Raw genomic sequence first — 11,489 nt, forward strand, 5'->3', positions numbered from 1 at the left:
TGCTTGACTCTCAGTGGTTTTTTTCTGGAGAGACGCAGGGGTATGCATACCCCTAAACATTTTGTGAATCTTTGTAATTTTGTCCATTTACTATTTATTTTTCCCGATTTGAACTATAAAATGGTGATTTTATTGAGCCAAAATGAGAGAATCCCTAAATATTTTTTTTAAAAGAAAAAAAGCACTGGTAAAACCTCTAGGCAGTTTACAAGAAATATTACAGTTGTCAACAAAAACAGTTAGAAACAACATTTAAAGATAATTAAAAGGTTAGCAAGTTTTTAAAGAAAGATTAAAACATGTCAACATCTATGGTCAGATCCTGAAATGGGCTGTGGGATGCCACAAATGCACCGTCAACTTACAACAATGGTATAAGCAGTAATAGTTGCAGGAAATTAAGTCTGGTTCTGAACTCCATAGAAATGGCAGCTTTCCAACCGTCTTCTGTGGTTGTCTCTTTAATAGCAGCCTTGATCTGCAGAAATTGCAAATGAAGCTTTTCAGAGAAAAATGTTGCCACCTCCTAATTACTGCAGGCTAAACACATAGATCAGTGTGCAGAGGGGCAGCTGAAAAATGGACAGCATAATATCTAACAGAAAGCATGCAATTGTGCCGATTACAAATGGGTTTAATGTCTTTCCAGGGGAAGAGGAGGGAATTCCTTTTGTTCATTTGTGCATGTTAATTAGCTTATATTCACAAATATTTAATCCTGTTAACTTAAAAGCCAAGTGAGGGTAGCCAGGAGGCGAAAAGAGAACTGGTTGTGCCAGTTCAAATCTAGCCCATTGACCTCAAATCAGGATTCACATCTTCCAAAAAAACTTGTAAAAGTACAGCAACTCCTCCCTTTGGCCTATATATCTGCTCTAATATGTGTGAGAGAGATAGGCCTGTTTGCAGAGAAAATAACCCACACAGCATTTTAAATTCAAACATAGACCCTATAACAAATCAATGAAGCAAAAAATTGCTGGGAAGCAAAGGTGCGGAGATACTAGACCAGGTGGGCCAGTGATTTAATCCATAAAGCTCAATCCATCAATTCCCTGCACGGACTGAAAGTGTGAGCTTTCAGGTTGCATGCTAGGATTTAAGTCTGGATGTTTTTATTTTGTGGCTGGCCATTAAAGGTAAAGGGACCCCTGACCGTTAGGTCCAGTTGTGGCCGACTCTGGGGTTGCGGCGCTCATCTCGCTTTATTGACCGAGGGAGCCAGCGTACAGCTTCCGGGTCATGTGGCCAGCATGACTAAGCCGCTTCTGGCGAACCAGAGCAGCGCACGGAAACACCGTTTACCTTCCCGGCGGAGGGGTACCTATTTATCTACTTGCACTTTGATGTGCTTTCGAACTTCTAGGTTGTCAGGAGCAGGGACCAAGCAATGGGAGCTCACCCTGTCGCGGGGATTCGAACTGCTGACCTTCTGATCGGCAAGTCCTAGGCTCTGTGGTTTAACCCACAGCACCACCCGTGTCCATGGTTTAAAAACAAAAAGTGTCATTTAATTCACACAGAAGCCCTATCCTAGCCCAGAAGATTGCATGTACATATTCTTCCAGGTGCAGTTACACAGTATTTCTGAAACATAAAGTTGCATGTATGATATTTCCTAGTTGGCTTCTCTGTGACCCCCCTCCTCCCCCAGCATTAAATCAAATTTCAAAAATGTGTGTCCGCAAGCTCTGCTGATGAAATGCCCCATTAATTTATTGAGGTCATTTGGCTCCGCGAAACATAGAAATCTGTCCCTTTCCTTTTCTGACTGCTTATTTTGGAAATATGCTCACCTGCGTATATACTGTTGTAGCAATACACTTGCTTTTTGTATATGTATAAACTTTAGACTCCTTGGGGCGGGGGGGGGGGGTTCTGAAGCAAGAAGAATGTGCCTTCCTTTTCCCTGCTATTGTGGACCCTCATTTGGATTATCTCCTCTGCAAAGTCTTATAAAGATCATTAAAGGGAATAAAACTTTGTTAAACCAACGTTTTGCATAAACCTTTCAGCCATAAAATGCAATCGCAGTGGCTTCGAGAGATCAGGCCCCCTAGTAGATTTGCATTTTAAATTCCTTGCTCTTTCTTTACGCAACATGCCATAGCATCAGATCAAGGGCATTGTGTCAAATGATACAAACCACACTAAAGCCAAAGAGTTACTGATTTTCATGCCCTTTCTTTACCCCCCCTTTTTTTTGGCCAACGATGTGCCAAGACTCATGTAGCCCAAACCCATAAACTGGAGGGAGATGTTAGCTGGTTAGAAGGAATCCCAGGGTTTGTAGAAGATGGGGGGGGGACCTAAAGAGGAATGGCCTCCCAAAAACGGCCAGGGAGGACTGAGCATGCTTAGTGACCATGAAATGCTCTCTAGGTAGGGGTGGGTAATGGGGTGATGAAGATGAATGGATAGGAGCAGCTGGAATCTTGAATGCTACACTGCAAGTTAAATTCCCAGTGCATTTACTGAGCCTGTGGTTTGGCGTAATCTCTGTCTGTACATATTGAGCAGATGTGAGGTCCAGAGGGTGGCAACACAAGAACAGGCCTTCTCTGTAGTGGCTCCCTGTTTGTGGAATGCTCTCCCCAGTGAGTTGAGCCTGGTGCCTTCATTAAATATATTTTAGGCACCAGGCAAAAATGTTCCTCTTCAACCAGGCCTTGGGCTGATTAAGAGTCTACATCCTTTTAAACCTATCTGAGAAGGGAACTGTTTGCCTTGTTTTGTTTCACTTATTTACTTGTTTTTATCCTGTATTTTATTCTATGAACCGCCCTGAGATCTTATGATGAAGGGTGGAATATCAATCAAATAAATAAATAAATAAATAACCAATGTTCTCTAAATAGGCATGGCAAGCACAGAAACTGTATAAAGGCTGCTAACTCGCTACCCACTATGAGAAACTACTCTTGTCTTAACACTGGAGCTTTGATTTATTATTAATAAACAGCCAGTAGGTGCCATATTTATTCCTTTGACTACCTACATTTCTTGTTGTTGATTTCATCATGGGTCTGTTCTTATCTTGCCACTGTTAACTGAGGAGAAATTACATAAAAGTTCATAGGTGCAATGTTCAAAGTCCTCTGATTTGGTGGTGGTTGTTTTTTTTTAATCACTCATTTCCACCTCTGTGATTTCTTCCATGGGAGCTTTCCTGCAGCCAAGGGCTCATTAGAAAGGGTTCACTGATAAATGCTATCTCGAATGTGTGCTTTCTGCAGAGCTCTAAAAGTTTGGGGAAAAAGCAGTTGAAATGTTTACTTTTTTACCCGTAGATTACTTCCATTGACAATGGTCTTCCGTTCACATTGACTTCGGTCTTCTTGTAAAAGCCTGAATGGCCATGTAATTAAATTGTGTGACACAAAAAGGGCTCATTTCACAGTGATGGTGGGCAGAGAGCACAGCCTTTTTATGTGTTAGGATTCCAGATTCAATCTCTTGCATCTCTCATCAGAGGATCTCAAGTAGCCTGGCTGGGAGAGATTTTCCTCCTGAGACTCTGGCGATAAGAACATGAGAAGTCTGCTCCCCTTCCCTGGGAGGGGGGAGCTGTGTTGCAGACTGGCATCCGGGACCCCCAGTGACTCGGATTGGGGGCGAAGGGATGCTGCCCATGTCACCGAGACTCCCAGCTGTGTCACGCTGCTGGCCGACCAATCTGTGCAGCCAGGGTGTGTGGCCACAAGATGTTTAAACTGTGGTGCAGCCGGGGGGCTGCCTCCTTTTGCCTCCTCACCAGATCTCCCAGCCCACCCGCCCTCTTTTTAAGCTTTGGTATGACATGACCTTGCTATGGACATATGTCGGCCACCACATTGATGGGGCCACATAGGAAGTTTTCCCACATGGCAAATTGGCACCAGCCATTTGGTTTTCACCTACCTTGTAGCAATCGTCATAACTTTGTGAGGTTAGGCATTGGGTAAGCCTTTGTTATGGGAGGGGAGGTTGTTGCCTCTGCCTGCCCCGCCTCGATAAGGGTATCCCGTTAAAGGGGTCTGGGGGTGTGGATTCTGTCCAAAGCCTGCGTGTGGGCTAGGGCCATGCCACAACCCCATTGGGGACCCTGGGGCTACTCCCCGTACCGGTGGTTGACCCTTAAGAGATTTAAGAGTGCAGGAGCCAGGATATAGTTGGTTTCCTCCAATGCCTAAGCCAAACCACTCACTATCCGTGTCCTTGTGTGTTTATTATACAGTGGACGCTCGGTTTGTGAATGTGATCCGTGCGGGAGGCACGTTCGCAACCCGCAGCCTGTCTGCGGGTTGCAATTCGGCACTCATGTGCAAAGTGCTGAAACCCGGAAATAACCTGTTCTAGTGCTTCCAGGTTCAGTGTGGTGCACAACCCGAAAATGTGCAACCCGAAGCACCTGTAACTCGAGGTATGACTGTATAAGGGAACTATGGGGCCCGGGGCTTTGTCATGCAAGAGCCTGTTTCTCACAGCAGATCCACCCAATGCCTCTGAGAAGCTCACAAATAGGAACATGAGTTCAATAGCCCTCTCCTAATGTGGAGGCGCCGCCACTCCCCACTTTCTCCCCCAGGATAGCCTTTGTACCCATGGATAGTTTTATCTCAGTTTTATTATACCACCCTCCATCTGAAGTTCACTGGGCAGTTCACAACATGCAAAATGAAAACACAAATTACATAATAAAAACAAAAACAACCCCCTCCACAAAACCCCCCACATAGAATGTTAATCAGCCAAAGGACTCATTAAAGAGAAACATTTTCATCTGAAATCTAAAAATATGTTATAATAAAGACACCAAGAGAGACTCCTCGGGGAGAGAATTCCAGAAACGGGGAGTCACTGCAGAAAAGGTCCGTTGGACCTGTTGTGGCATACGAAGAAGAGCCTCAGATGATGGTTATATTGTTGGTTTCTGCTTTCTTCTCTGTGCAGCGAAGTGCTTGTCACGAGACAGGTTGTTTACATTCCACAGAGTCTGTACTGTTGGAGGTTTTCCCACGGGAAAGGAGACTGGATATGACGTACACTGGTTTCCTGTTTTTCACTGTTTCTTTACAGTTTCAGTTTGTGATTCTCTCCGTGCTTCAGAGGAGAGATGACGCTTTCTCTGCTCCGGCAGAGGGAAGATGTTTTTCTGTAACTTACCAGCTTTGAACTGTAAATAAAGTAGTATAGAGCATGTTGGCACGTATTTTTCATCATTCCGCTGTGCACTGGACACTGCTTATCCCCAACATTTGGTTCCGGGCCCAGAAAAACGCAGTGTTTTGAGAATGGACTTCAGAAGTCTGGCTCCTGGCAAAGGAACAAAGGAGCACAGAGACGAAGTGCCGGCAAAGCATCGGAACAGCGGCAGAGAGACGGAACGCAAGGTATCTGCTCTGCGCGTCAAAATGATTGATGAAGGTATGTGCTACTGCTCCGGGCAGCCTGCCAGCTTCTAATTAATGGCTTTATGGCTGGACTTTGAACTGTTTATAGCCGGTTTTTGCCATGGCACAGGCAAATGGCTAAAAGCAACACTTTCCTATGCTGGGGAAATCGAAAGTAACTTTTAAAAATGCTGTTGTTTCAAAGCAGCTGCAGATGTGACGCAGCAAGAATTAAAGGGCAACATAGAGAAAGCACTTGGGGACTTTCGCTTTTGAACTTGCTTTTGGGAATGAGGTTTCAAGCAGCTGCAGATAAGCAAGTGGCTCAGACGCAGCTTGTTTAAAGCAGCAGAGATGGCTAGCTGCAGAAGGCTGGATGAAGCAAGTGGGGAATTTGATACCACTGATCAGCCAAATGCTCAACTCACAGTAGCCTGTGATACTGCCATGATTCAGACTGAAGCAGATCGCCGAGGTGCTGGCTGCATGGGAAATGGGGAGACTTCACAGACGTCATCCCATAGTGCAGTGGAACCACCAGATGGCGCCAAAGCTTTGAAGGCAGTGAAATGCTACTCGTGTGGACGTCTAGGCCATATGAAGAGGGAATGCAAATATCCCAAGGCCAAGACAGAGCAGCGCAGCGGAAGCTCATCGCGTGGAAAAGGCCAGAGCAAAGGCAAAGGTCCGGTGTCCAGGACAACGCAGCACAAGGCAATGGTCTCACGCTACGCTCCAAAGGTTACAAAGGTTGCAGAGGTTGCAGAGGTCCAGAAGACGTCTAGATCTTTCTTCGTTGTTGATTCGGCTGCAACGCATCACATGTGCAACGATAAGCGACTGTTCGTGTCTTTTACACCGCAGGAAGGTGCGATTCACCAGGCGGATGACCACACTATCCCCAGTAAAGGCTACGGAACTGTTGTTCTTCACAGTTTGGACTTATCGATACAGGATGTTCTTTATGTGCCGGATGCGAAACATAATCTGCTCAGCGTTGGACAGCTGATTGAGAAGAAGATTGACGTTTCCTTTAAGAACAATAGATGCATCATCACCAAGAAAAATGATTATCAATTGTATGCTGAATTTGTTGGTCGTTTGTTTGTTTTGTATTATGATGGTGTTGTGCAGGATGACACTTGTTGCATTGCAGGTTCTAACAAAAGTTTGCATGCAGAATGTATTCATGATTTTCACAGGAGATATGGTCATTTGCATTTTGAGGCAGTATCTAAAATGCCTGCCTTGGTTGAAGGTATGACTATTAAACCCTGCAGGTACCACATGAAGTGCAAGGCATGCGCAGCAAACAAGGTGAAAATGGCTGCGAAAGGTAAGGTGTCTAGTAGGCAAGCTACAGAACCATACCAAATTATTCATGCTGATTTGGTTGGACCACTAGCGCCCTCTTTGGGTGGGAATAGGTACTTCATGGTTCTTATTGATGCATTTTCCAGGTATATTTTTGTGTATAATCTCAAGCAGAAATCAGAGGCTTTTCCTAGGTTCAAGGAATTCTGTGCTTGGTTGGGAAATGTGCATGGTAAGAAGATAAAGATTCTTTTCACTGACCGGGGGGGAGAATTCACTTCTCAGCAGTTTGAAGCTTTTCTGGCTGAGAAAGGAATTCAACACGATTTGTCTAGTCCTCGCTCGCCATGGCAGAATGGACTTGCGGAACGAGCAAATCAAACATTGCTTCAAGGGTTAAAAACCTTGCTGCATGATGCAAATCTTAAAGAGAGTTATTGGGCCGAAGCTCTCTCATGTTTCACTTACAGTTACAATCGCAGGTTATCTTCAGCGATTGGTTGTACCCCCTATGAGAAGATGTTTGGCAAGAAGCCATACATCAAACACATGAAAATTTTTGGTTCGGACATGTGGGTTCACTCACCACAACACTCCAAGTTAGACAAGCGTGGATTGCATGGTATCTTTCTAGGTTATCAGAAAGGGTCTTACAGAATAATGATGACTGACTCTAAGGAAATTAAGCTCACAAGAAGTGTTGAGTACAATGCCAAGTGGGGGGAGAATGTGGGAATTTTCCAATGTTATCCTGATGACAGTGATGAGACTGAGGATAGTCAAAAGCAACCGCAACAACCCACACCCACTGATGAAGGTTCTGATTCTGAGTCTGAAACTGAAACTGAATCGGATGATTCAGAGGATTTCAAGAGTGCGAAAGCCTCTATGCGACCCTCTGAAAGCTCTGATCAAGAATTGGAGGAACCATTGTTCACAATAGGTCACTTTTCTCCTAAGAAGGAAGAGGAGAGTGTTGAAGACTTAAGGCTAATTCGCAGGTCACAGAGAGCCACAAAAGGCAGACCTCCAAAGAGATTTGCTGATGAGTTTGCTAAGATAGCAGTAACAGCTGTTAAAAGCTCCAAGAAGGTTTTTGAACCTTCAAGTTTCCAAGAAATCCAGGATTTGGATTCAAAGGAAGCTGAGCCATGGTTAAATGCCATGAAGGCTGAGCTTGATTCCTTGGAAAGGAACAAAACATGGGAACTTGTTCCAGTAGTTCCAGGAATGAAATTGCTTGGAAGCAAATGGGTCTTCAAAGCGAAGACTGATCAAAATGGCAAGATAGTCAGACACAAAGCCAGGTTGGTAGCCAGAGGTTTTGCACAGGTACCAGGTGAAGACTATCACGAGACCTACTCACCCACAGTGAGGTATGAGAGCATTAGGCTTATGCTCAAGCTAGCTGCAGAAGAAAATCTACACATTAGTCACCATGATGTGAATACAGCTTTTCTGTACGGATCTCTAGGTGAATCACTTTATATGCTTCCACCTGATGGCGTACAGGTAAAACAGGGATTTGTTTGTGCTCTGAAAAAATCCCTTTATGGTCTCAAACAAAGTGCACGGTGTTGGCACACAAAACTCACTGAAGTGTTGTTTTCTCTAGGTTTTAAACAAGGGAAATCTGATCCATGTGTATTTGTCAAAGAGGAGGGGCAAAAGAAACTGTATTGTTTGTTTTATGTTGATGATCTTTTATTCTTTTGGAAAGATGTCACAATGTACAATAACGCCCTAGCTCAACTGAAAGAGCACTTTGACATGAAAGATCTTGGTGAGGTAAACAACTACCTATCTCTGGAAATAGAGAGAGATCAAGATGGTAACATTCTAGTACACCAGTCACGGAAAATTGCTGATGTGTTAAGCAAGCTAAACCTGATGGATGCTAACCCTGTGGACACACCGATGATAACAGGTTATCAGGTAGATGACACTGAAGAAGCATTTTCTGACACTACACTGTACAGAAGTGTGCTAGGCAAACTAAACTTCATTGCCAGATGTTCAAGACCTGACATTGCTGTAAGCTGTAATTTGCTAAGCAGACAAGTCAACAATCCTACTGTTAAGGATTGGAAAGCTCTGAAACGCATAGCGCGGTATTTGAAAGGCACTATGCATTACAGACTGAGATTTAACAATCAGAAGTCTGGTGGTCTTGAGATATTTGCAGATGCAAGTTTTGGAAGTGACACTACAGACAGGAAAAGTACGTCTGGAGTTTGCTATAAGTACAATCAGGGTCTATTTGATTGGTCATGCAAGAAGCAAACAACTGTTAGCTTAAGTACTTGTGAAGCTGAACTGAATGCACTGTCTTATTCACTTAAAGATTGTGAATGGTTGTTACAATTGTGCAAAGACATGAAAATTCCTGTCAAATGTCCAATCCAGGTTTACCAGGACAACAAAGCATGTTTGGCTTTGCTGAATTCTGAAGGTTGTAAGCAAAGCACGAAGCACTTGCAATTGAAATTGCAACATGCTAGGGAACGTATTCAGAAGGGACTCGTAACGGTGTCCTATATGCCAGGTAATGAAATTCCTGCTGATGTATTGTCCAAGATTGTATCAAGGGATCAACACTGTACCTATGTGCAGAAGTTGGGTTTGTACTGATATTGTACGAACACGCTGCCCAGAGATGTTCACAGAAAGGGGGAGGATGTTGGTTTCTGCTTTCTTCTCTGTGCAGCGAAGTGCTTGTCACGAGACAGGTTGTTTACATTCCACAGAGTCTGTACTGTTGGAGGTTTTCCCACGGGAAAGGAGACTGGATATGACGTACACTGGTTTCCTGTTTTTCACTGTTTCTTTACAGTTTCAGTTTGTGATTCTCTCCGTGCTTCAGAGGAGAGATGACGCTTTCTCTGCTCCGGCAGAGGGAAGATGTTTTTCTGTAACTTACCAGCTTTGAACTGTAAATAAAGTAGTATAGAGCATGTTGGCACGTATTTTTCATCATTCCGCTGTGCACTGGACACTGCTTATCCCCAACATATATATGGAGAGAGGTGGTCCTTCAGGTATTGCAGTCCTGAGTCATTTAAGCCTTTGTAGGTCGAAACCAGCAATTTGAATTGGGCCCGGAAATTAATTGGCACCAGTGCAGTTGGGCCAGGTTCAGTGTAGCTGATGGTTCCACTTTTGATTGGAAGCCAAGGTCAACTGTTGCACTGCCCCTTCATATTGGGGCCCATCAGAAACACCATTCTGAGAGCCCACTGAAGTCTTCCAATGGTTCTTTAACAGTGAAATGTACTGTCTGGTTAGAGGTCTTTGAGCAGCAGCTAGATGAACACCTATGAAGGATAAGGTTATCAGTGGATTTCCTGCACTTGCAGGGAATTGGGCAAGATGACCTTGAAGCTCTTCCAAGTTTATGGCTCTGCTGTTGTATTTTTTTAAAGTCATATTTGCATCAGAACTGAGCCTCGGTTTGCAAAATTGCAATCATTGTTAATAATGACCCAGATGTTATTTTCACTAGATTACAAAGAAATGCCCTATACCAATGAGAAGGAGTTGGCTGCAAAGGAAAAGGAACATTTGGTTTACCTAGCAGCTATCAGAGGCATGATAAAGGCACATTCACCACTGGAGATGGGGACAAGGATTAGCAGTGAGCATAGAACAATAACTACTGATACACTTGTAATGATGTTGCCTGGGAACACAGCACCAATGTTTTCTGCTTGGAGACCAGCACCTGTTTCCCCACTTAAGAAAAAGCTATCTTATAAAAAGGAAATTCATATGAACATTAACATTGGCAAGGCTATAGCTAACATGAGGACAGTGTGTGCTTCCATTGTGCGCAGGGAAATAAATGGTTTATGCTCTTCCTTGTACATATAAGTGCTTTTTGTTGAAACTAGTTGCTACATATTTCAGTGTATCTTAGTATGCATCTTCCATCTGAAACCTGATTAGCTAAACAGTAACGGCCATTTTACTATCATTGATCGGATTATTTTTAGCATCCTACCAGTAAATTCTCCATTTGCATCCACCCAAACGCTCATTCTCTCTGCAAATGAAAGATTTAATATTCTGGGCAGGAATATTCGTGCTTTAGGCACTTTGCATATGGGCAATGCTATTAAAAGAGCGACTTCCACTTGCTCTCTGTCTGTTATTGCCAGACCTAGTTTGTCCCTGTGGTGCTTCCATAGAGGCTTGTTATGTGAGCCAGAGAGATCCGCAAGAAAGCTCTGCCTTCAATGAGATAATAAAGCATGTTCCTGTTACAAACTGACTGAATAGACTGTGTTTCTATGATACCACATTGGCCATATTTGCTCCTCCCTGAGGTCCTCTTCCCTAAGATCATTCTTTCAAGTAGGAAATGGTTACTGAAGAAGTACTTCTAGCAGCAGCTGAAGCAACATCTTTTGTTGTGTCAGGGTGGCAAAACATGGGTGGGAAGATGACTCCCCCACCTACATTTCACTTCCCTTCCCTGCCACTTTATTCACCTTATTCTGCAGCCAAGACTCCAGAACTGTCCAGGTGTGCTAGCATACGAAGAGTTCAAATTCCACTAAGCTAGCTCGCTGGTAGGCTTTGGGCCACCAGTTGCTATCTCTCAACCTCACCTACCTCACAGGTATCTGAAGAAGTGTGCATGCCCACGAAAGCTTATACCCAGAACAAACTTAGTTGGTCTCTAAGGTGCTACTGGACATTTTTTAAATTTTATTTATTTATTTTAACTGCATCAGACCAACACGGCTACCTACCTGAATCTTATCTCACGGGGTTCTTGTGCCTTAAGATCCTCATAGATGG

Source organism: Podarcis melisellensis (genome assembly GCF_964234715.1).
Source record: "Podarcis melisellensis genome assembly, chromosome: 9".
NCBI classification, from domain to species: Eukaryota; Metazoa; Chordata; class Lepidosauria; order Squamata; family Lacertidae; genus Podarcis; species Podarcis melisellensis.